Below are 22,965 nucleotides of genomic sequence, written 5' to 3' on the forward strand. Positions count from 1 at the left end.
GTGGATGGGTAAAATGTACTATTCACTCTCCAGTCAGTGCAACAGCAGGGAAAGTGTTGGATAGCGGAGGGGTGAAAATTACTATTTCCTCTCCACTCAGTGCAACAGTAGGGAAAGTGTTGGATTGCGGAGGGGTAAAATTGACTATTCACGCTCCAATCAGTGCAACAGTAGGGAAAGCGCTGGATTGTGGAGGGATGAAATGTACTATTCTCACTCCAGTCAGTGCAACAGTAGGGAATGTGTTGAATAGTGGAGGGGTCAAATTTACTATTCCCACTTCAGTGAGTGCAGCAGTAGGGAAATTGTTGGATGGTGGAGGGGTAAAAATTACTATTCACACTCCATTCAGTGCAACAGTAGGGAAAGCACTGGATTGTGGAGGGATACAATGTACTATTCTCACTCCAGTCAGTGCAACAGTAGGGAAAGTGTTGGGTGGCAGAGGGTTAGAAATTACAATTCCCACTCCATTCATTACAACAGTAGGGAAAGTGTTGGATTGCAGAGGGGTAAAATATACTATTCCCACTCCAGTCAGTACAATAGTAGGGAAAGTGTTAGATTGCGGAGTGGTAAAATGTACTATTCCCGCTCCAATAAATGCAACAGTAGGGAAAGTGTTGGATAGCAGATGGTCAAAATTTACTATTCCCACTCCAGTCAGTTCAACATAAAAAAAACAAAATATCTTCAACAAAAGAAAAATGTTTCAAAAACTAAGTAAATAAACAAATGTATAAATATGTTGAAAAAAGATAGATATAAAATTTTTTAAAAGTAAAAACATATTATAATGTTAAATACATATCACAGATACCTACAAATATTGTTATAAATAAAAAACAAAAAGTTATTTTTGTACAAAAAAATTGTTTTATTTAGAAATTATTTATTAACAAAAACATTATTACATACATTTAGTTTAGTTACTTCCCACCTTATAACACCAGAAAACTCACAACCTGCACCTAAAAAAAATTATTTACACTATTAATATAAATATTCATCAACAAATTAACTTAAATTAATTATTAATTAAATATAAATATTATACTTTCCATAATATACCCACACCAAACACACAACACAATTAAATATTACATTAATATTTGATATTAATTTTAATATAGTTATTAATTCCTTCAAATTGATTTACTTCCCACCCGATGCCCCTTCAAAACCCAGCCCCATATCTAAATTGTAAAACACATACATTTATTTGCACAATTAACATAATTAATTATCAATTAAACAAACATTATTAATTAAAAAACAAATTATAATTCATTAATTAACTTCCCACTCTACCCCTATAATGCACATAACCCACACCTAGAATTAAACTTTAAAAACATTAATTACACAATTAGAATTAATTTCAAATAAATAATAATGGTATTTAACAACAAATTATAAACTAAGTAAAATTAATTTACTCCCCGCCGTTTACCCCTATAAACCCAAAACGCACACCCCAAAGTAATGTAATTAAACAATTAAAATAATTATCAATTTTTTTTACTTATTATGAATGAATAAAAAATAAATTACTTCCCACCCTTTGCCCCTATTACCCCACAACCCGCACCTAACAAAAAAGTCTACAAAATTACGATAATGAATTATCAATTAATAATAAATATTAATTAACAACTAATTATTGATTAATTCAACATAAATTACTTCCCACCCTTTACCCCATTAGCCCCACAACCCGCACTTAAAAAATACTCTATTACCATAATTAATTATCAATTAATTAATTAATAAAAATAAAAACGAATTATTAATTAATACACAATTAATTGCTTCCCAACTTTTACCCCTATAAACCCCACAACCCACACATAAAATGTACCCAACAAATTTAAGAGCTCAATTAACGCTATTAAATATCAAATAAATAAATACAATTAAATACAAAATAATCATTATTTATTATAATTAAATTACTTCACATCCTTATTCCCCTATAAACCCACAACCCGCTACAGAACTAAAAGACACAAAATGTTATTCGTTAAATGTAATTACTAGAAATGTAACACATATAATAAAAGACTTAAACAATACTTATACAAAAAAAATGACAATACATACATTTAAAAAATACACTAAAATACAAAACACTAATTAAATAATCGATATTGTAAGCAACTATAATTTGCAAATGATATTAATGACTTCTATATTTGTAAAATTGATATTACTTACCTTCAAATTGACATTCTTGACAACGATTTTCTTGCACTTGGATATTTTGTCCCATTACCAGTCACTGTAGTCTTCTTTCTTATAGTTGAGGTCAGAATGACCCAGAACATCTCCAGGGCCTTAGAGGAATAAAATGAACTTATTTCCATTCGATACCTCCTTTTTCATCGGGTGTGTTTTCAGGCCCTCCACATTACTAAAATGTAGGGAAGCTTACAGAAACATTTATAGACTAACCTTGTGTAGATTGGTGGGAGGTTTGCCCACTTCTCTATTGATCACCATACGGGTTTCCTTTTTAAGTCTGCCACTGACCCTGCTGCCTGAGGGTTCAGCAATCAGTTTGATATCAGCCTGACAATCTGGCTAATAACCATTTTGATGGATTCCAGTTTGCCCCACCATGTGAGGAATTTAGGTAACCACATCCATCGGGAAAAAATAATAATTTGTATGACCAGTGTATTATTATGCGGGCAGATTCAAATAAATCAACATTGAACTCCAAAACCAGATACTTGAGAAGGTAGGGCTGCAATGACAGACAAGAGGAACCTAAAACCACTTTAGTACTGGTGATATTAAGAGGACAAACCGCAGGTATGTCCCTATTAAGAGTGTATCCGACACTAAGGAGTAGTCTTCAATTTTGGTTCTGATTTCGGGGATGGCTATGTCTGCATGATCAGTCACAATCAGTATGCCAGTGGCATAAGCTGCTGTCTTGAAGCAGTTATTATCCGGTTTTAACCCTATTGAATTGAAACCAGCTATTGATTGACAATAGAAGTGGTGCAATAGCCAGGAGGAATTACGAAGGGGATAGTGGGCACCATGTGTGGTGCCTTGCTTGAGTGGAAATGATTCTGATAAGACTCCATCGGTTATGAATTAGGTCATGGGTTGGAATAAAGCAGCAAATGTTTCTGATGCAGACCTTACCTGATATGTATCATTTAAAGCTGTCTTTGAGGGGGGCGTGGTCAAGATGGCGGCCTGAGTAGACGCTTACTAGCGAGGCTTCCCGTCCCGGACCACCGTTGGGGCCCATTACACAGCACCCGAGCACCGTAATCGACAGAATCTTACCGGGGATTGTATGAGGAGCCAGGGCCAGTCATTTCGGAGACCAGACGTGAACAGAGCAGCCTCTCGGAGACAAACTCGCCCTGAGCACACAACGCCGAGTGTCATGACGGCCGGTAGAGCTCAGTAACCCACAACGCCCCCTCCTGCATGAGAACACCGGGGGGTCGGCTGCCGAGGAGCTGACGACCGGAATGAAGCCCGGTCGCATGTGAAGCGAAGTTGCAGCGCCTGGTGCTGGGAGCGAGTAGCATCAGGGGAGAGCGGCGGAGGTGAGGGCCCCTGAGCCAGACAGTATGAAACTCGACCCCCAGGGATCTCTGGCCTACAACTGGAGAGTGCGAGGCGGCACGCCGGGCCCGTGACCAGCGAAGCAGGGGGTTGCTGTTACGAGGCCATAACGGACCGCCCGCAGAGACACGGGGGGATCCAGACCGAGGCCAGGAGCCGGCGGAGGCAGTGAAGCAGCAGCGCTGGGCACGAGAGCTGAGCGGCAGCGAGGTTGCCCCGGGAGGCGTGAAACTCGTGCCCCGAAGCCTGGGGCCTACAGTGGGGGAATCCGGCACGCCGAGGGAGCTAGGCAGCAGAGCATCCCCTGGCGCTTGAAGGGGGCAGCAGAGCACAGCGTGGCCCCACCAGGAAGGAGGTGGCCGACAGAGGGGGTCGAGGGCGGCCCAGCGCCGTGGCAATACCCCCTTCGTAGAGGTCCGCCAGGGATGTGGATGCCGGGGCCTACGGGAGTGAGTGAGCAGTAGCGGAGGCGGCCCGGGAGGCGCGAAAATCAAGCCCCGAGAGCTGTGGCCTAACACGGAGCATCCAGCGCACCGAGAGAACCAGGGAAGCGGAACACCCCCTTGCATCTGAGGGGCAAATCAGGGCAGAGAGTGGCCCCCGGGGGGCGGAGGAGACCACCAGTGGGGCCTGAAGGTGACCCGGAGCCATAAGAGACTTGCCCCAACACAGAGTAGTACCAGCACGGAGGAGACCCGCTGGTCTAGAGGCTTCAAGCATCACGGGGGGTGCAACCGGAAAGCACGAACTGTGGAGTCTCCCGGCTTCGGAGCTCTCTGACCCGGTGAGTGCCTGGGGGGCCCCAGGAGGAGCGCAGGGCTAGAACTGGGGGGCCTGGACTGACGGGGCGCCGATCCCGCGCCACATCGCCGCGGACATTGCATTTGGGGTGCGGTCCCGTGCTACTGGGCCCCATAGTGGCTTGAAACAAGGGGGGGTCGATAGCCGTGGAACCCCACGCACAGCTCGGAGGGAGGCCTTGGGGCCAGTGGGGCCCGTTTGCCCAGACAGTGAGAACGTCCCTTGGGGCACTATCAACTCGCGCTCCGCTGTCGCCTTCTGCCGCGTGGGCGGCCATTGGGGTCTCGCCGAGGGACCAGAGGCCGGGACACGACGGCAACGACGAGCCGCAGGGGCGGCCGCACTATCATGGATATGTTGGTTAAAGGAGCTTCTAAAAGGGAGAAAGGCCCATCCTCCCCGGCAGCGATGAAAGACACTGAGGAGCAAGGGGATGCGGGGGTGCCCATCACTAAGTCGTTTCTTGAATCCTTATTCAACTCACTACGAGACAATTTCCAAGTACTTAAACAAGAAATGGCCGGGGAACACCGCGAGTTACAGAGGGAGGTGGATGGACTGGGGGAACGCGTAGCGGCAGTGGAGGAGGCGGACCAGACTAGAGGTGAGGAACTAGAGCACCTGCAGCAAGATGTCCTTCGTCTTCGAGAGCAGCAAGTTGAGTTGCAAGCACACGCCGAGGACCTTGAAAAGCGCTCCAGATGAAATAATATCAGGGTCCGCGGTGTCCCATCCAAAGCAGAAGGGAACCACATCTATGACTTCATCCGGAGTATGTTCCGGGAAATCCTTGGGGAACCGGATGACTTCGTGATCCGCATAGACAGGGCACACAGGGTGGGCCTGCCGCGTCGAGCATCCGCCCTACCACCTGACATTCTGGCATTTCTACCTGACTTCCCACTAAAAGAAAGGATTCTCCGGGAGGCGCGCCGGCAACAACCTCTCCAACATCAGAGGCACCAAGTGGCACTGTTCCAAGATCTATCGGCGATCACCTTACACAAGAGAAAGGCTTTTAAAGTGGCGACGGAGTTCCTTCTGGAGAAAGGGGTCCCGTACTCGTGGGGCCATCCCTTCAGACTGATCTTCAAGTGGGGAGGAACCCTGCACCAGCTCAGGTCCCTATGCGAAATGGGCTCTGTCCTGGGCATTGATCTCCCGTAGGAATCCACATCACGGGATGCCTCCCCACGACCTTCCCAAGAGAGGACCTCGCGGCCGACACGAGATGGGTGGCAACGAGTGGGGCGCCGGCGCACGCCCAAGGCCAATCTGAAACCGGAACTAGCCACCATGGCACAAGAGCAAGCATCAGCTATCCAGGAGGTGTCCAAAGACACCAAGCCGCTGAATTAAGGCTGTACGAAGCGGGGCTATCTCGGCATTTGGAATAAGCGGGTCCAACGGGGAGCGGGCGGGGGGCCGGAAGGGTCGCCGCTGCCACAAGTTCCCTTACTTGACATTACCACAGGCCTGGACTGGGTGTTAACTGGCCTGGGACTATGAACCGGCATAGGGACTTTTCTGTTGGGGTTCGGGAGGGGGAGGGAGGGCGGCAGAGAGTTGGGGGGAAGTTGGGGGTTTGGAGTTTTGGGGAGGGTGGGAGGGGGGCAGAGGGAGGGTGGACTGGGGGGGAAGTTGGGGGTCCGGAGGTCCTTTTGGGGGAGGGACCCTTCTGTCCACCTTTTTTTCTGTTTCATTTTCCTAAAGCTACACAGGGCGCTTGAAGCAATGATAGTGAGAAGATGACACACTCACGACTTAAAATACTTTCCCTTAATGTGCGAGGGCTAAACAACCCCATAAAGCGACGGGCTGTTCTGTCCCTTTTAGAGCACTCCACAGCAGATCTCTGTCTCCTTCAGGAGACTCATCTACTGCCTAAAGACCAACACCGATTTGGAATACTCCCGGGACTTTCTCATCTCCCCCCGTGGAAAAATACTGAAAATAGCACATTATGCAGACTTGCAAAAAGGGAGAGGAGAACATTGTCCATCTTTTATGTATTTGTCCTGGACTCCTAAAAGAAAGAAGATCCTTACTTAAAATACCTTTCAATCTACGTGGAATAAGGTCATGTAGGCATGCATTGAAATGTTGTCTTGATTCGAATGATATAGGTATGAACGCTACCTTTGTGAGGTTCCTACTAACAGCGAAAACAAAATTAGGTGATTAAATTTTAAAACAAAGTAGTTTAATGAAATGTTATGAATTGTATGTTGTAATATTTTTTTTAATAGTTTTATACATTAAATGTTATTTGTTTTCAAATAATCAAACAATAAAGGATTTCAGTTTCAGTTTCCTATATCAGACTATCATTGTTCTTGACTATGCTAAGTTTTTCAGACAAAAGAATGTCATGAGGCAGATTGAATCTAAATGTTACCTTACACTGCGAATTCCAAGCCTTATACAGGTCTCCATCCCAGGCTTGAGAAAATCCCCCCCAACAGATGCAATGACTAATCATGTTTATTTTTACCTGAAGTTCTGCAAACTGGATTAACCTTCAATAGTATGAGCTTGAGGAACTCTGTATCGGTTTGTCTGCCGACTGGCTCCCACTCAATGACCTGATACATCCCCTCCACTTCAGAAAACATAGTCATCATGTCCTGTGCATGGTCCTCTCTTTGACTGTAGGTTACCAATGGATCATGAGCTTCTCCTCCTACAGTATTAATTGGCGTTTTGGGGATTTTCTTTCTCTGGAAATTCTGGGATCCTTTCTGTGGTCAGTACCCTTAGCCTTTTTTTCAGAGGCAACTTGAGCTGTCATGATTACATTAATTTACTCAGAATCAGCCAAATCTTTGCTGCAGATTCATCCAATGGATAGACATGGACACCCAGATGCACTCCTCTGATAAGGGACTATGTTTCATTCTATTGTTAAATGCCATTAGGCAGTCATACACAGCACTGACAACATCCCCGTCTTAGAAAAACAATTTAGGATATACTAGCTGGTGGTCAAAATATTTCCAGTGCATCATCCGACTTGACTGTGTGTCCTATGGCTTTACCTGTTATCACATTCACAGAGATCTTTTGGAAGTACTTGGCAACTTTAGCAGGCACCCTGTCCAGATACTTAAGATATACCTCGAACTTTCCAAGGGATACGAGGGTGGACACAGTGCCACTAGCTAGAATGTACTGAGTTCCACTACCTGACTGACTCCAGTGGTCACTGGGTTCACTGACAGAATATCGACCACAAAAATATTGATGTTAAAAAAAGTGGTAAAAGTAAAGAATGCAAAAATAACAACTTCCTATAATTAAACAGGTAATTTGAAAATTATCGAAACAAAAATATAGTTTACAATAATATAGTTGAACTAAATATCGAATTTAAAATATATATAATTTAAAATATTAAAATGAATATAAATTCAATACTAACTTGAATTCATAAAAATATAATTAAATATATTTCTAAACAAATACAACAAATAAACTTCTTTTAAAAAAACGTAAACACACATATACAAATATATAAAATATAAACTAATTTTTTAATTAACTATATAATTTAAAACATACTAAATATAATATTAAATATACCAAAAACATAAAACATTAATAAAAACAGAATCAATGTAATTTCAAATGAAAATTAAACACCACACATATTTTCCAGTTTCATTAAAAATAAGTTGCAAACAAAAAGTATTGCAAATTATAATATTATTATTATTATGAATGAAATGCATAATTATATAAATTGCAATAGAAACTAAATTATTACAAATTAAAATAAATATATATACACTTCCCACCACATTAAAAAGTAAACATTTTTCAACTAAATAAACACAAAAATAATTACTCCCACCTAAAACAACACAACAGTAAAAAAATATTTTACACCACACAAAAATAAGATTTACTATTCTATGCAATAAATATAAAATTACATAAAATATAACATTACAAGTTACTACAATTTACTATTCCCAGAACGCACTTCACACAGCAATAACATGTATAATTAACAAAAAAAAGCAATTTCACTCAAATCAGTACCACAGTAGGGAAAGCGCTGGATTGCGGAGAGGTAAAATGTACTATTCCCACTCCAGTAAATTCAACAGTAGGGAAAGTGTTGGATAGCGGAGGGGCAAAATTGACTATTTTCACTCCAGTGAATGTAACAGTAGGGAAAGTGTTGGACAGCAGAGGGTTAAAAATGACTATTCCCCCCTTAGCAAAGGGGCAAAATTTACTATTTTCACTCCAGTGAGTGCAACAGCAAGGAAAGTGTTGGACAGCAGAGGGGTAAAAATTACTAGTCCCACTCCACTCAGTTCAACAGTAGGGAAAGTGTTGGATTGCGGAGTGGTAACATTTACTATTCACACTCCAGTCAGTGCAACAGTAGGGAAAGTGCTGGATTGCGGAGAGGGTAAAATTTACTATTCCAACTCCAGTCATGCAACAGTAGGGAAAGAGTTGAATTGCGGAGGGGTAAAAGTTTCTATTCCCACTCCGGTAAATGCAACAGTAGGGAAAGTGTTGGATAGTGGAGGGGTAAAATGTACTATTCACTCTCCAGTCAGTGCAACAGCAGGGAAAGTGTTGGATAGCGGAGGGGTGAAAATTACTATTTCCTCTCCACTCAGTGCAACAGTAGGGAAAGTGTTGGATTGCGGAGGGGTAAAATTGACTATTCACGCTCCAATCAGTGCAACAGTAGGGAAAGCACTGGATTGTGGAGGGATAAAATGTACTATTCTCACTCCAGTCAGTGCAACAGTAGGGAATGTGTTGTATAGTGGAGGGGTACAATTTACTATTCCCACTTCAGTGAGTGCAGCAGTAGGGAAATTGTTGGATGGTGGAGGGGTAAAAATTACTATTCACACTCCATTCAGTGCAACAGTAGGGAAAGCACTGGATTGTGGAGGGATACAATGTACTATTCTCACTCCAGTCAGTGAAACAGTAGGGAAAGTGTTGGGTGGCAGAGGGCTAGAAATTACAATTCCCACTCCATTCATTACAACAGTAGGGAAAGTGTTGGATTGCAGAGGGGTAAAATATACTATTCCCCCTCCAGTCAGTACAATAGTAGGGAAAGTGTTAGATTGCGGAGTGGTAAAATGTACTATTCCCGCTCCAATAAATGCAACAGTAGGGAAAGTGTTGGATACCAGATGGTCAAAATTTACTATTCCCACTCCAGTCAGTTCAACATAAAAAAAACAAAATATCTTCAACAAAAGAAAAATATTTCAAAAACTAAGTAAATAAACAAATGTATAAATATGTTGAAAAAAGATAGATGTAACATTTTTAAAAAGTAAAAACATATTATAATGTTAAATACATATCAGATACCTACAAATATTGTTATAAATAAAAAACAAAAAGTTATTTTTGTACAAAAAAATTGTTTTATTTAGAAATTATTTATTAACAAAAACATTATAACATACATTTAGTTTAGTTACTTCCCACCTTATAACACCAGAAAACTCACAACCTGCACCTAAAAAAAAATATTTAACCTATTAATATAAATATTCATCAACAAATTAACTTTAATTATTAATTAAATATAAATATTATACTTTCCATAATATACCGACACCAAACACACAACACAATTAAATATTACATTAATATTTGATATTCATTTTAATATAGTTATTAATTCCTTCAAATTGATTTACTTCCCACCCGATGCCCCTTCAAAACCCAGCCCCATATCTAAATTGTAAAACAAATACATTTATTTGCACAATTAACATAATTAATTATCAATTAAACATACATTATTAATTAAAAAAACAAATTATAATTCATTAATTAACTTCCCACTCTACCCCTATAATGCACACAACCCACACCTAGAATTAAACTTTAAAAACATTAATTACACAATTAGAATTAATTTCAAATAAATAATAATGGTATTTAACAACAAATTATAAACTAAGTAAAATTAATTTACTCCCCGCCGTTTACCCCTATAAACCCAAAACGCACACCCCAAAGTAATGTAATTAAACAATTAAAATAATTATCAATTTTTTTTACTTATTATGAATGAATAAAAAATAAATTACTTCCCACCCTTTGCCCCTATTACCCCACAACCCGCACCTAACAAAAAATGTCTACAAAATTACGATAATGAATTATCAATTAATAATAAATATTAATTAACAACTAATTATTGATTAATTCAACATAAATTACTTCCCACCCTTTACCCCATTAGCCCCACAACCCGCACTTAAAAAATACTCTATTACCATAATTAATTATCAATTAATTAATTAATAAAAATAAAAACGAATTATTAATTAATACAAAATTAATTGCTTCCCAACTTTTACCCCTATAAACCCCTATAAACCCCACAACCCACACATAAAATGTACCCAACAAATTTAAGAGCTCAATTAACGCTATTAAATATCAAATAAATAAATACAATTAAATACAAAATAATCATTATTTATTATAATTAAATTACTTCACATCCTTATTCCCCTATAAACCCACAACCCGCTACAGAACTAAAAGACACAAAATGTTATTCGTTAAATGTAATTACTAGAAATGTAACACATATAATAAAAGACTTAAACAATACTTATACAAAAAAAATGACAATACATACATTTAAAAAATACACTAAAATACAAAACACTAATTAAATAATCGATATTGTAAGCAACTATAATTTGCAAATGATATTAATGACTTCTATATTTGTAAAATTGATATTACTTACCTTCAAATTGACATTCTTGACAATGATTTTCTTGCACTTGGATATTTTGTCCCATTACCAGTCACTGTAGTCTTCTTTCTTATAGTTGAGGTCAGAATGACCCAGAACATCTCCAGGGCCTTAGAGGAATAAAATGAACTTATTTCCATTCGATACCTCCTTTTTCATCGGATGTGTTTTCAGGCCCTCCACATTACTAAAATGTAGGGAAGCTTACAGAAACATTTATAGACTAACCTTGTGTAGATTGGTGGGAGGTTTGCCCACTTCTCTATTGATCACCATACGGGTTTCCTTTTTAAGTCTGCCACTGACCCTGCTGCCTGAGGGTTCAGCAATCAGTTTGATATCAGCCTGACAATCTGACTAATAACCATTTTGATGGATTCCAGTTTGCCCCACCATGTGAGGAATTTAGGTGACCACATCCATCGGGAAAAAATAATAATTTGTATGACCAGTGTATTATTATGCGGGCAGATTCAAATAAATCAACATTGAAATCCAAAACCAGATACTTGAGAAGGTAGGGCTGCAATGACAGACAAGAGGAACCTAAAACCACTTTAGTACAGGTGATATTAAGAGGACAAACCGCAGGTATGTCCCTATTAAGAGTGTATCCGACACTAAGGAGTAGTCTTCAATTTTGGTTCTGATTTCGGGGATGGCTATGTCTGCATGATCAGTCACAATCAGTATGCCAGTGGCATAAGCTGCTGTTTTGAAGCAGTTATTATCCGGTTTTAACCCTATTGAATTGAAACCAGCTATTGATTGACAATAGAAGTGGTGCAATAGCCAGGAGGAATTACGAAGGGGATAGTGGGCACCATGTGTGGTGCCTTGCTTAAGTGGAAATGATTCTGATAAGACTCCATCGGTTATGAATTAGGTCATGGGTTGGAATAAAGCAGCAAATGTTTCTGATGCAGACCGTACCTGATATGTATCCTTTAAAGCTGTCTTTGAGGGGGGCGTGGTCAAGATGGCGGCCTGAGTAGATGCTTACTAGCAAGGCTTCCCGTCCCGGACCACCGTTGGGGCCCATTACACAGCACCCGAGCCTCGTAATCGACAGAATCTTACCGGGGATTGTATGAGGAGCCAGGGCCAGTCATTTCGGAGACCAGACGTGAACAGAGCAGCCTCTCGGAGACAAACTTCCCCTGAGCACACAACGCCGAGTGTCATGACGGCCGGTAGAGCTCAGTAACCCACAACGCCCCCTCCTGCATGAGAACACCGGGGGGTCGGCTGCCGAGGAGCTGACGACCGGAATGAAGCCCGGTCGCATGTGAAGCGAAGTTGCAGCGCCTGGTGCTGGGAGCGAGTAGCATCAGGGGAGAGCGGCGGAGGTGAGGGCCCCTGAGCCAGACAGTATGAAACTCGACCCCCAGGGATCTGCGGCCTACAACTGGAGAGTGCGAGGCGGCACGCCGGGCCCGTGACCAGCGAAGCAGGGGGTTGCTGCTACGAGGCCATAGAGGACCGCCCGCAGAGACACGGGGGGATCCAGACCGGGGCCATGAGCCGGCGGAGGCAGTGAAGCGGCAGCGCTGGGCACTAGAGCTGAGCGGCAGCGAGGTTGCTCCGGGAGGCGTGAAACTCGTGCCCCGAAGCCTGGGGCCTACAGCGGGGGAATCCGGCACGCCAAGGGAGCTAGGCAGCAGAGCATCCCCTGGCGCTTGAAGGGGGCAGCAGAGCACAGCGTGGCCCCACCAGGGGCGGAGGTGGCCGACAGAGGGGGTCGAGGGCGGCCCAGCGCCGTGGCAATACCCCCTTCATAGAGGTCCGCCAGGGATGTGGATGCCGGGGCCTAGGGGAGTGAGTGACCAGTAGCGGAGGCGGCCCGGGAGGCGCGAAAATCAAGCCCCGAGAGCTGTGGCCTAACACGGAGCTTCCAGCGCGCCGAGAGAACCAGGGAAGCGGAACACCCCCTTGCATCTGAGGGACAAATCAGGGCAGAGAGTGGCCCCCGGGGGGCGGAGGAGACCACCAGTGGGGCCTGAAGGTGACCCGGAGCCATAAGAGACTTGCCCCAACACAGAGTAGTACCAGCACGGAGGAGACCTGCTGGTCTAGAGGCGGCGAGCATCACGGGGGGTGCAACCGGAAAGCACGAACTGTGGAGTCTCCCGGCTTCGGAGCTCTCTGACCCGGTGAGTGCCTGGGGGGCACCAGGAGGAGCGCAGGGCTAGAACTGGGGGGCCTGGACTGACGGGGCGCCGATCCCGCACTACATCGCCGCGGACATTGCATTTGGGGTGCGGTCCCGTGCTACTGGGCCCCATAGCGGCTTGAAACAGGGGGGGTCGATAGCCGTGGAACCCCGCGCACAGCTCGGAGGGAGGCCTTGGGGCCAGTGGGGCTCATTTGCCCAGACAGTGAGAACGTCCCTTGGGGCACTATCAACTCGCGCTCCGCTGTCGCCTTCTGCCGCGTGGGCGGCCATTGGGGTCCCGCCGAGGGAGCAGAGGCCGGGACACAATGGCAACGACGAGCCGCAGGGGCGGCCGCACTATCATGGATATGTTGGTTAAAGGAGCTTCTAAAAGGGAGAAAGGCCCATCCTCCCCGGCAGCGATGAAAGACACTGAGGAGCAAGGGGATGCGGGGGTGCCCATCACTAAGTCGTTTCTTGAGTCCTTATTCAACTCACTACGAGACAATTTCCAAGTACTTAAACAAGAAATGGCCGGGGAACACCGCGAGTTACAGAGGGAGGTGGATGGACTGGGGGAACGCGTAGCGGCAGTGGAGGAGGCGGACCAGACTAGAGGGGAGGAACTAGAGCACCTGCAGCAAGATGTCCTTCGTCTTCGAGAGCAGCAAGTTGAGTTGCAAGCACACGCCGAGGACCTTGAAAAGCGCTCCAAACGAAATAATATCAGGGTCCGCGGTGTCCCATCCAAAGCAGAAGGGAACCACATCTATGACTTCATCCGGGGTATGTTCCGGGAAATCCTAGGGGAACCGGATGACTTCATGATCCGCATAGACAGGGCACACAGGGTGGGCCTGCCGCGTCGAGCATCCGCCGTACCACCTGACATTCTGGCATTTCTACCTGACTTCCCACTAAAAGAAAGGATTCTCCGGGAGGCGCGCCGGCAACAGCCTCTCCAACATCAGGGGCACCAAGTGGCACTGTTCCAAGATCTATCGGCGATCACCTTACACAAGAGAAAGGCTTTTAAAGTGGCGACGGAGTTCCTTCTGGAGAAAGGGGTCCCGTACTCGTGGGGCCATCCCTTCAGACTGATCTTCAAGTGGGGAGGAACCCTGCACCAGCTCAGGTCCCTATGCGAAACGTGCTCTGTCCTGGGCATTGATCTCCCGTAGGAATCCACATCACGGGATGCCTCCCCACGACCTTCCCAAGAGAGGACCTCGCGGCCGACACGAGATGGGTGGCAACGAGTGGGGCGCCGGCGCACGCCCAAGGCCAATCTGAAACCGGAACTAGCCACCATGGCACAAGAGCAAGCATCAGCTATCCAGGAGGTGTCCAAAGACACCAAGCCGCTGAATTAAGGCTGTACGAAGCGGGGCTATCTCGGCATTTGGAATAAGCGGGTCCAACGGGGAGCGGGCGGGGGGCCGGAAGGGTCGCCGCTGCCACAAGTTCCCTTACTTGACATTACCACAGGCCGGGACTGGGTGTTAACTGGCCTGGGACTATGAACCGGCATAGGGACTTTTCTGTTGGGGTTCGGGAGGGGGAGGGAGGGCAGCAGAGAGTTGGGGGGAAGTTGGGGGTTTGGAGTTTTGGGAAGGGTGGGAGGGGGGCAGAGGGAGGGGGGACTTGGGGGTGAAGTTGGGGGTCCGGAGGTCCTTTTGGGGGAGGGACCCTTCTGTCCACCTTTTTTTCTGTTTCATTTTCCTAAAGCTACACAGGGCGCTTGAAGCAATGATAGTGAGAAGATGACACACTCACGATTTAAAATACTTTCCCTTAATGTGCGAGGGCTAAACAACCCCATAAAGCGACGGGCTGTTCTGTCCCTTTTGGAGCACTCCACAGCAGATCTCTGTCTCCTTCAGGAGACTCATCTACTGCCTAAAGACCAACACCGACTTAAATCCCGTGCATTCTCCACGCAACTATTCTCGTCCCCCTCTAAGAAAACAGCAAGGGTGGCGATACTGGTGTCCAGATCATTCCCAGGCAGGGTGCTTCACCGCTAGGCAGAGATAAAAGGGCGATTGCTGGTGTACCGGTTTCTAATGGCCGGCCAGATGCTAGTAGTGGGCTCTGTATACGCACCTAATGAGGGTCAAGAGGTCTTTCTCCAGAAAGCGTAGCAGCAGCCACTGCCAACACAGATCGACATTTACTACTGGGGGGTGACCTTAACCTAGTCTTCCATAACACATCGGATCGTTTGTGCCCCCGCATCAGTGACCGCTGCTGGAGAGGGTGTGGGGAACTAGGCACACTGGAACATTTACTGTGGAGTTGTGACAGATTGCAGGGGTACTGGAACACAATCTTGGATGAGATAGACGCGCACTTAAACACCCAACTACCCCGGTTTCCATCCTACATCCTTCTGGGGCTTCCCAATGCCTTGATGTATCCCCTGAAACCACGGAGAGGTCGCCTCATTGCTATAGCACTAAGGGCAGCCACGCAAAATATTCTAGCACACTGGAGGACCCCGCAGGCCCCCCACACACAGGCTGGCTGCATAGATTATGGATGGTGCTTGGCATGGAGAAACTGTTGCTTGGTCTGGCAGGAAGAGGGGAGGAGTTCCCGGAACTGTGGCGGCCCTTCCTGACTCTACTCACTGGGGAGTTTCGGGAACTGAGTTGCCCCAAATACCTACGCCTCCTGCGTCTGGCAGACACTCCGATCCCAGAGTTAAAAACAAAACCTGGGCGCGCGCGGAAAGACATACTTTGCTGAGTCTTCCATCTTCTCCTTTTCCCCCTGGTGGGGTTCCCTTTTAATTTGTGGACAGAGGTGGGGGTGGGGGGGGGGCTGTTGATTTGTTTTGGGGTGTTCTACAAGACCTGTATTGCTGACCTACTCCATGCAACTACGGAGCAAGACTGTTTCTTTTGAGCTGGAGTTGATATCGCGATATCTGACAAAGAGATTGAGGTCTTGTTTTCTTGTTTTCTCTAAAATTTCAATAAAAAGATTTAAACCATGAAGCTGTCTTTGAGAAAAGCTGGGCCTAGGTCATTTTGTGGTTTATGGGCAATGCAGAGTTCCTTGAAAACAATTCTCACTCTTATGGGAAGCCAGTATAGTTTCTTAATGTATGTAAAAACGGTATGATATTTTGGAATATTCAATAGCCGTCAAGCTGCAGCATTCTGCAAAGCTTGCAGTTTGTTCAGTAATTATTGGTAAGCTTTAAGAAGTAGGCCATTGAGTAGTCTAAATTTGCCATCACTAATAAAGTGACAAGAGTTTTCTGAATATTTACTTGGATATATGGAAAAATCTTCTTTAGTGACATGAGGGTAAAAAATGTGGAGGAGGTCACTGCGTTCACGTGGTCGGTCTACTGCAATCTGTTGTCAGTTAGAACTCAAAGATTATTTTTTTTGCTTACTGGAGCAGGGAGCGAACCCATTTAAAATGACCAATGGTCAAATGAGAGACGTTGGATCAAAAATGTGTTCCATAGGAAGCCTAAGGTGTAGGACTCGGCTAAACAAAAGCAAACTGGCGTGCCACACACCTATAGTAAAAACACCAGGGGAGAAAAAATATGTTATACATTACAATGTTGCTGAGTGGAGATGCGCATCTCAGCTTCTTGAATGTTGTTTGGAAATTATGTCAGGTCTTGGTGATCCTTGAGGAAATTAGTAGTTCCCTTACAGGTGATATGAAATGTGGCAGGTCCTGAGAACAAAAAGGGATGTTCATATTCTGAACTCTAGATGTGATGGTCAGGAAACATTTCTGCACCTGTACAGTGTTTTAGAGTAATCTTGTAAAATAGTAATATGATGGCCTTACCATGAAATGAATTTATCCTTGCAGATGAAATCCAAAATTAATTTAATGTTGATATCGTAGAGGTTTGCAAATGATTGATCTAGCTAGACCAAATGAAGATGTATGGTGAGTTTGACGGGTGGGGATCCGAAGAGCTCTCTCAGGTTCAAACCGCTTAGTGAAGGAGATATTGGTGTGTTGAGGTTGCCAATACCCCAAAAAGTCAATACAAGAGCTGTGTTTCCCTTCGCAGTCTTCAAGAAAGGCAAATAAACTAATATTACCTCACCTAGTCCTGTTTTTGTGATCTGCAAAGTGACTATGCATGGTTATAGATAGTTTGTGTATTGAGCTGAGATCTTTCTTCGTGGTCAAGCATGTATCTTCAAGATCACTGATACGCTGTTTAGCGGATGAGAGCTTGTCAGCTATTTGTTTATGTTCAGATCTCATTCCTGCCACATCCTGCTGCATAATGTCCATGCTACCTATTGCTGTCCGGGCTAGTTGCAGCACATAAGATAGCTTATTAAGGATAGTATCCAACATATCTTTCAATTCCGTTTAATCTTTGGGGGTTCAGGCTTTGTTCTTTTTATGCCTGGTTTAGTGTATTTCTCTGCCATTTCGTTGTTGAAGGCCCAGAGATTACAAGATGCAAGGTTAGAGTTGAGGTTGATAATCCATTTGTACAGATCAGGTCTAAGAAAGGGCAGTTGGAATCAGCCCTGCTACAAAAATGAACATTCAAATGCCTACCAATAGCCTCAAAGAGGTTGTTAAGGATTGTTCCCATCAGCACAGAATGAGTGTAAATACTAGGAGTTCAGCGCTGACAAGAGCTGAGAGATCCAAGACCAAAGGTGATACTGTAATAGTAATGTTCAAGAAATTACGCCATCCCGGAAAGAAGTAGTAAATCTCCAGTCACTGCTCTGACAATGCGAGATGATTTTATGTGCGCTAATCATGGTAAATCATAAGCCATATGATGGGGTGTATTATGATTGCAGAATGATCTCCATGATGATAGCCAGTAAATGGTCTATAGCTCTGAAATGTGGCCGAAATAGGGTAAAAACCAACATGAGATTCAAGCCCCACCACTGGCAGAGAGGGAGTTTCCAGAAGAGTTCACTTCCATAGCTCATAATGTAAGAAGAAATCAGCCAAACTTGCATTGCCGGGCTACTAACCTTACTGTCAACTTTACTGTTGTTAATAGTACTATTGGTATCTTGCTCCGAAAGGATCAACCTTGCCCTGCTTGATGGCTTAAACAAGAGTTATCATCTCCCAACACATTTGGTGAACACATTTTTTCTGGTCCTGGGCAACAGATAACCTGATTTCGTTATTGGCTGTTCCTATTCCATAGCTTCTTTCATTGTTCAGGCGTAAGACTCTTAACAGAGGGGACATTGCTAGTCTGAGACCGGGCAATAGGGAAGATCTGGGTCTCCATCCAGGCTGGCTGCCTTCAGTTTGCACTCCTTCTCAGGGTTAGTCTCTTTTTGGTTATTCCCCTCGACCCATTGGGGCATGACAACTCTCCTCCTAGAATATTGTCCTCTTTACTTCAGAGCCATGAAGGAGTCCTGTTCCCTTCTTCTCACAGCTTTCTAATAGATCATAGCTGAGAATTTGGGTTCCTGCAAAGAAGCAAAACCGCTACGAAAACGGTTAGATACTAGTCCTGGGTAAGACCTTTATTTCATGACAGCTAAGTTTGCCTCAGCACCTTATGCCCTCCACAAATGCCATCACAAACCCTCAAAAGGTTCACCCTCAGGGAATACAACAATCTCCTAATGTTTTCATGTATATAAAAAGCATTTATAATGTGACTCATTCATTCCTCCCGAACTGGGTCGTCATCTTGCCTGACTTCAACCTCCGACCAGTAATAAAAACATTCATCCTTATTGTTCTACTTTCCCCATGATTACTATTTACCACCCTCCTCATATTTTCAAATCAACTCCTGGTTTTGCCATTATCCCATATCTTAAAACGACTATCACAATCATCCTGTCTTCGTAATATTTTAATAACTTTTCCAAGAAAGAATTTTCCTTCCGTTGCTGTTCCGTTAATTTTTTTTCTTTAACTAATGAGCTCAAATATACTAAAGAAACCTTTATTAATCAAACACCTTTTCCAGGCCGAAACTCCGGACTACCTTTTTAATGAAAATATTTATGGTAGGTACCACTACAAATATAAGCTATACTAAAATGAACTACATGGGCTCTAAACTTTGTTTCTTCATTCTAAAGCGTCCGTTCAGAAAAGTTCAGTTTATATGTTTTAAAATGAATTCAATTTATTTTGTTAAATTGCGAGTGCACATGAAGCAGCTGCGGCCAGAGTCCAAAACTAACCACTAACAAAACTGCTTCCGTAACTGTCCTCCAGTTTCGTCTTTTATGTAACCAACCCATTGCTGTTCAGGTAATATTTTTATGGTGTGCAAAGGTGTAATCCCTACGATCGCAGGGGCCAATTGCAAACCCATCCTTACAGGTATTTTGCAGCTTGCTTAAATGCCAACCTGAACAGCCAGCGCACTTTGCCATTTCCTTGGTTGACCTTAATACACACTTCTTCATGAAAATATTCCATACATAACTTATTCCTTCATAGTCTACTCATAGCTGATAATTGTTAACATTTCCTTTTTGGAACCCTGACACTTTATGCTTTTCTTTACTGTGTTTCCATTAAAGTATGCCTTTCTTCATGAGAATGTGTGAATTTATATATATCTTTACCAATCCATTTCAAATCACAAACGTTTCATCATCAGGGAATATAACAGCTTCTTCACTTTGTCTTGTACCTTGGAAAGGAAAACATAATGTGTATTGCTTTATCAATTTTCAGTGCTGCACATAATTCATTTATAGTTTCCCTTGTTTGTTCTTCCCTAGATTCCTCTTCATAATTTTTGTAGCAGCGAAATATCAAATATTACCAGCCATCTTGGTCTAAGGGCATCACAAAGGCAAACCAAAAGGGTCCTAGAAGTGCAAAATACGTTTTTCAAAAGATGCGAATAATGCAGACAACAGTTCAAAGTGCAATAGTGGTACAAAATGGAAAGTAAGGGGTTAAAAAAAATGAAATCCAAGGATTTCCAATAATAGTCAATGGAACCAACCATTTATATGGAAGATAAGGGCGCAATTCTAATACTGGGAGAAAAAATGAAAGTTTCGGAAGCATTTCCAGAAAATACTCACACTACGCACCTCCCACACTCAATTGTATGGGATTAAGCTTCATTAGCATCTTCAGGATGGTGCATTATAGGTGAGGAGTGGCATGTGGGAAGAATGTGGGAGCTACATGAAAGAGTAACTCCTCACTTTCTTGGGTAAATCTTCAGGTGGACAGTATGGGGAATTGCACTGTGAGTTTTTCCGACCTTCCTGCGATTCCTGGTTGCGGTCCTCTTACCGTACTGCTGCTCTCTGGTCCAACACATCACACCCACCACTTCTGAATTAGCGCACTGTCCCTTTTAGCGCTAAAGCACGTTTCAAAAGAACATCATTAAAAATTGTCTTTTCTCACCTAAATCTTCAGGTTTTAGTCAACTGAGCATGGTGCTGCTGGGAAAATCATTTTAATATAATAATATTTTTATCCCCTCATGAAAATGACTTTCTCAGTCTATTGACATAGTTATTAAAGGGCAGTAATGGTTACTTACTATTCAAAATTACTACTTTCTCTGGATGCAGGTGTGGATTAAATATCACTGGGGATGTTTTCCCTCATTTAACACATTCTTTCTTTTAAATTATTACATTGTTGTTGGTGGCCACTGCAGATTTAAGTCTCTAAAACATAATCTGAGAGAATACCTACTTTCTTGCAAGAATCCTCCTTTAGATAGAGACAGAATGGATGATAATCGAGTTCCATGAACTTAATCTTCAGCCTCTGGAACCCCCAAACCTATTAGTTCTTCTACACAACTATGGTGTGTCAAAAATATTGTGAATCAGGAATATCGACAGACAAATTCTCCTGGCCAATAATATCGATTTTAGATCAGAAATATCGATTTAAAAAATATCAAAGTGTTTAATATCATTTGCAAAAATATAGTTGTTAAAAATATCGATTTTTTATTAATGTTATGCATTTTAGTATATATTTTGTGTGTGTGACGTATGTTTTTGTATAAATATTGTTTGTATGTTTATTATATGTGTTAAAACTTTAGTAGTAATACATTTTTTATAATTTGGAATTTGTGTTTTCAGTTCTGCAGCGGGTTGTGGGTTTATACGGGAATAGGGTTGAAAGTAATTTAGTTCTGTAGCGGGTTGCGGGGTTACAGGGAATGGGGTGGGAAATAATTTAATTATATTACATTTATCGAATAATTGAATTTAATATTTGATTAATTGAGAGGTTATGGGGTTAAATGTGTAAATTAATTTATTATAGATTATTTCGTAATTAGTTGTTAATTCATTTTAATTATTTAATTGGCAAATATTTATGGTAATTGTGTAATTAATTTTAGGAATGTGTTGTGGTGTTTATAGGTGAAAATGGTGAAAAGGGTGGGAAGTAATGTATTATTAATTGAATTCTTAATTATTTGTTAATTAATTTTATTTAATTAATTAGTAATTAATGATGGCAATTGAAAATTTAATTTTAGGTGTGTGTTGTGGTGTTTATAGATGTAAATGGTGGGAAGGGTGGGAATTAATTTATTTTTTATTGATGAAGTATTAATTAGTTGTTAATACATACACATTAATTAATTAGTAATTATGTTAATGTTGTAATTAATTGTAGGTGTGTGTTGTGGATATTATAGTGTGAAAGAATGTGTACTCAATGAATGTTTATTATTTGCTTTATTAATAATATTTTTTAATTCATTATTAATTATGTTAATTATGGAAATACATTTAAATAAAAATGTTGAAGGCTTTTTTATTATTGTGGTGTTATAGGGTAAGAAATAAAATAGATACATGTATGTTTTAAATAATTTGCTTGTTTGTTAATATTAGCTCCTTTTAAATAAATATTGTTTATAAATGTTTTTTAAATTTATTTTATATAATATTTGTTCCCTTTTGTTATATGTAATCAATATTATAATATATGTTTTTTATATCTTCAATATATTTAATCGTATTTTTAAAATATATTATTTATTTATTTTTAAGATGATATATTTTTTATCAATTGATTAAAAGTTATTAGGAAATTGTATTTCTCTGTTATCCATCACTGTCCCTACTGTTGCACTCACTGGAATGGGAATAGTAATTTTTACCCCTCGCTATCCAATACTTTCCCTACTGTTAAACTCACTGGAGTGGGAATAGTAATTTTTACCCCTCCACTGTCCAAAACTTTCCCTACAGTTGCACTCATAGAGTGGGAATAGTAATTTGTCCCCCTCTGCTATCCAGCACTATCCCTACTGTTGCACTCACTGGAGAGGGAATAGTAATTTTTACCCCTCCACTATACAGCATTTTCCCTACTGTTGCACTCACTAGAGTGGGAATAGTAATTTTTACCCCTCCGCTATCCAGCACTTTCCCTACTGTTGCACTCACTGGAGTGGGAATAGTAATTTTTACCCTTCTGCTATCCAATACTTTCCCTACTGTTGCACTCTTTGGACTGAGAATAGTAATTTTTACACACCGCTATCCAACACTTTACCTACTGTTGTATTCACTGGAGTTGGAATCGTAAATTTAATTATTCCGCTATCCAACATTTTCCCTACTGTTGTATTTATTGTATTACGAAATGTATATTGTTTTTTTATAGTTCAATGTTTTAATTAATT

At 42.3% G+C, this 22,965-nt stretch overlaps 1 protein-coding gene across 1 annotated transcript in view; it reads left to right on the plus strand.

Annotated features, from left to right (window-relative positions):
• Nucleotides 1-22,965, plus strand: part of ESR1 (estrogen receptor 1) — a 1,629,997-nt gene that overhangs the window by 1,422,294 nt on the left and 184,738 nt on the right. The gene's annotated exons all lie outside the window — the stretch shown is intronic.

This window comes from Lissotriton helveticus, chromosome 6 (genome assembly GCF_964261635.1).
Source record: "Lissotriton helveticus chromosome 6, aLisHel1.1, whole genome shotgun sequence".
NCBI classification, from domain to species: domain Eukaryota; kingdom Metazoa; phylum Chordata; class Amphibia; order Caudata; family Salamandridae; genus Lissotriton; species Lissotriton helveticus.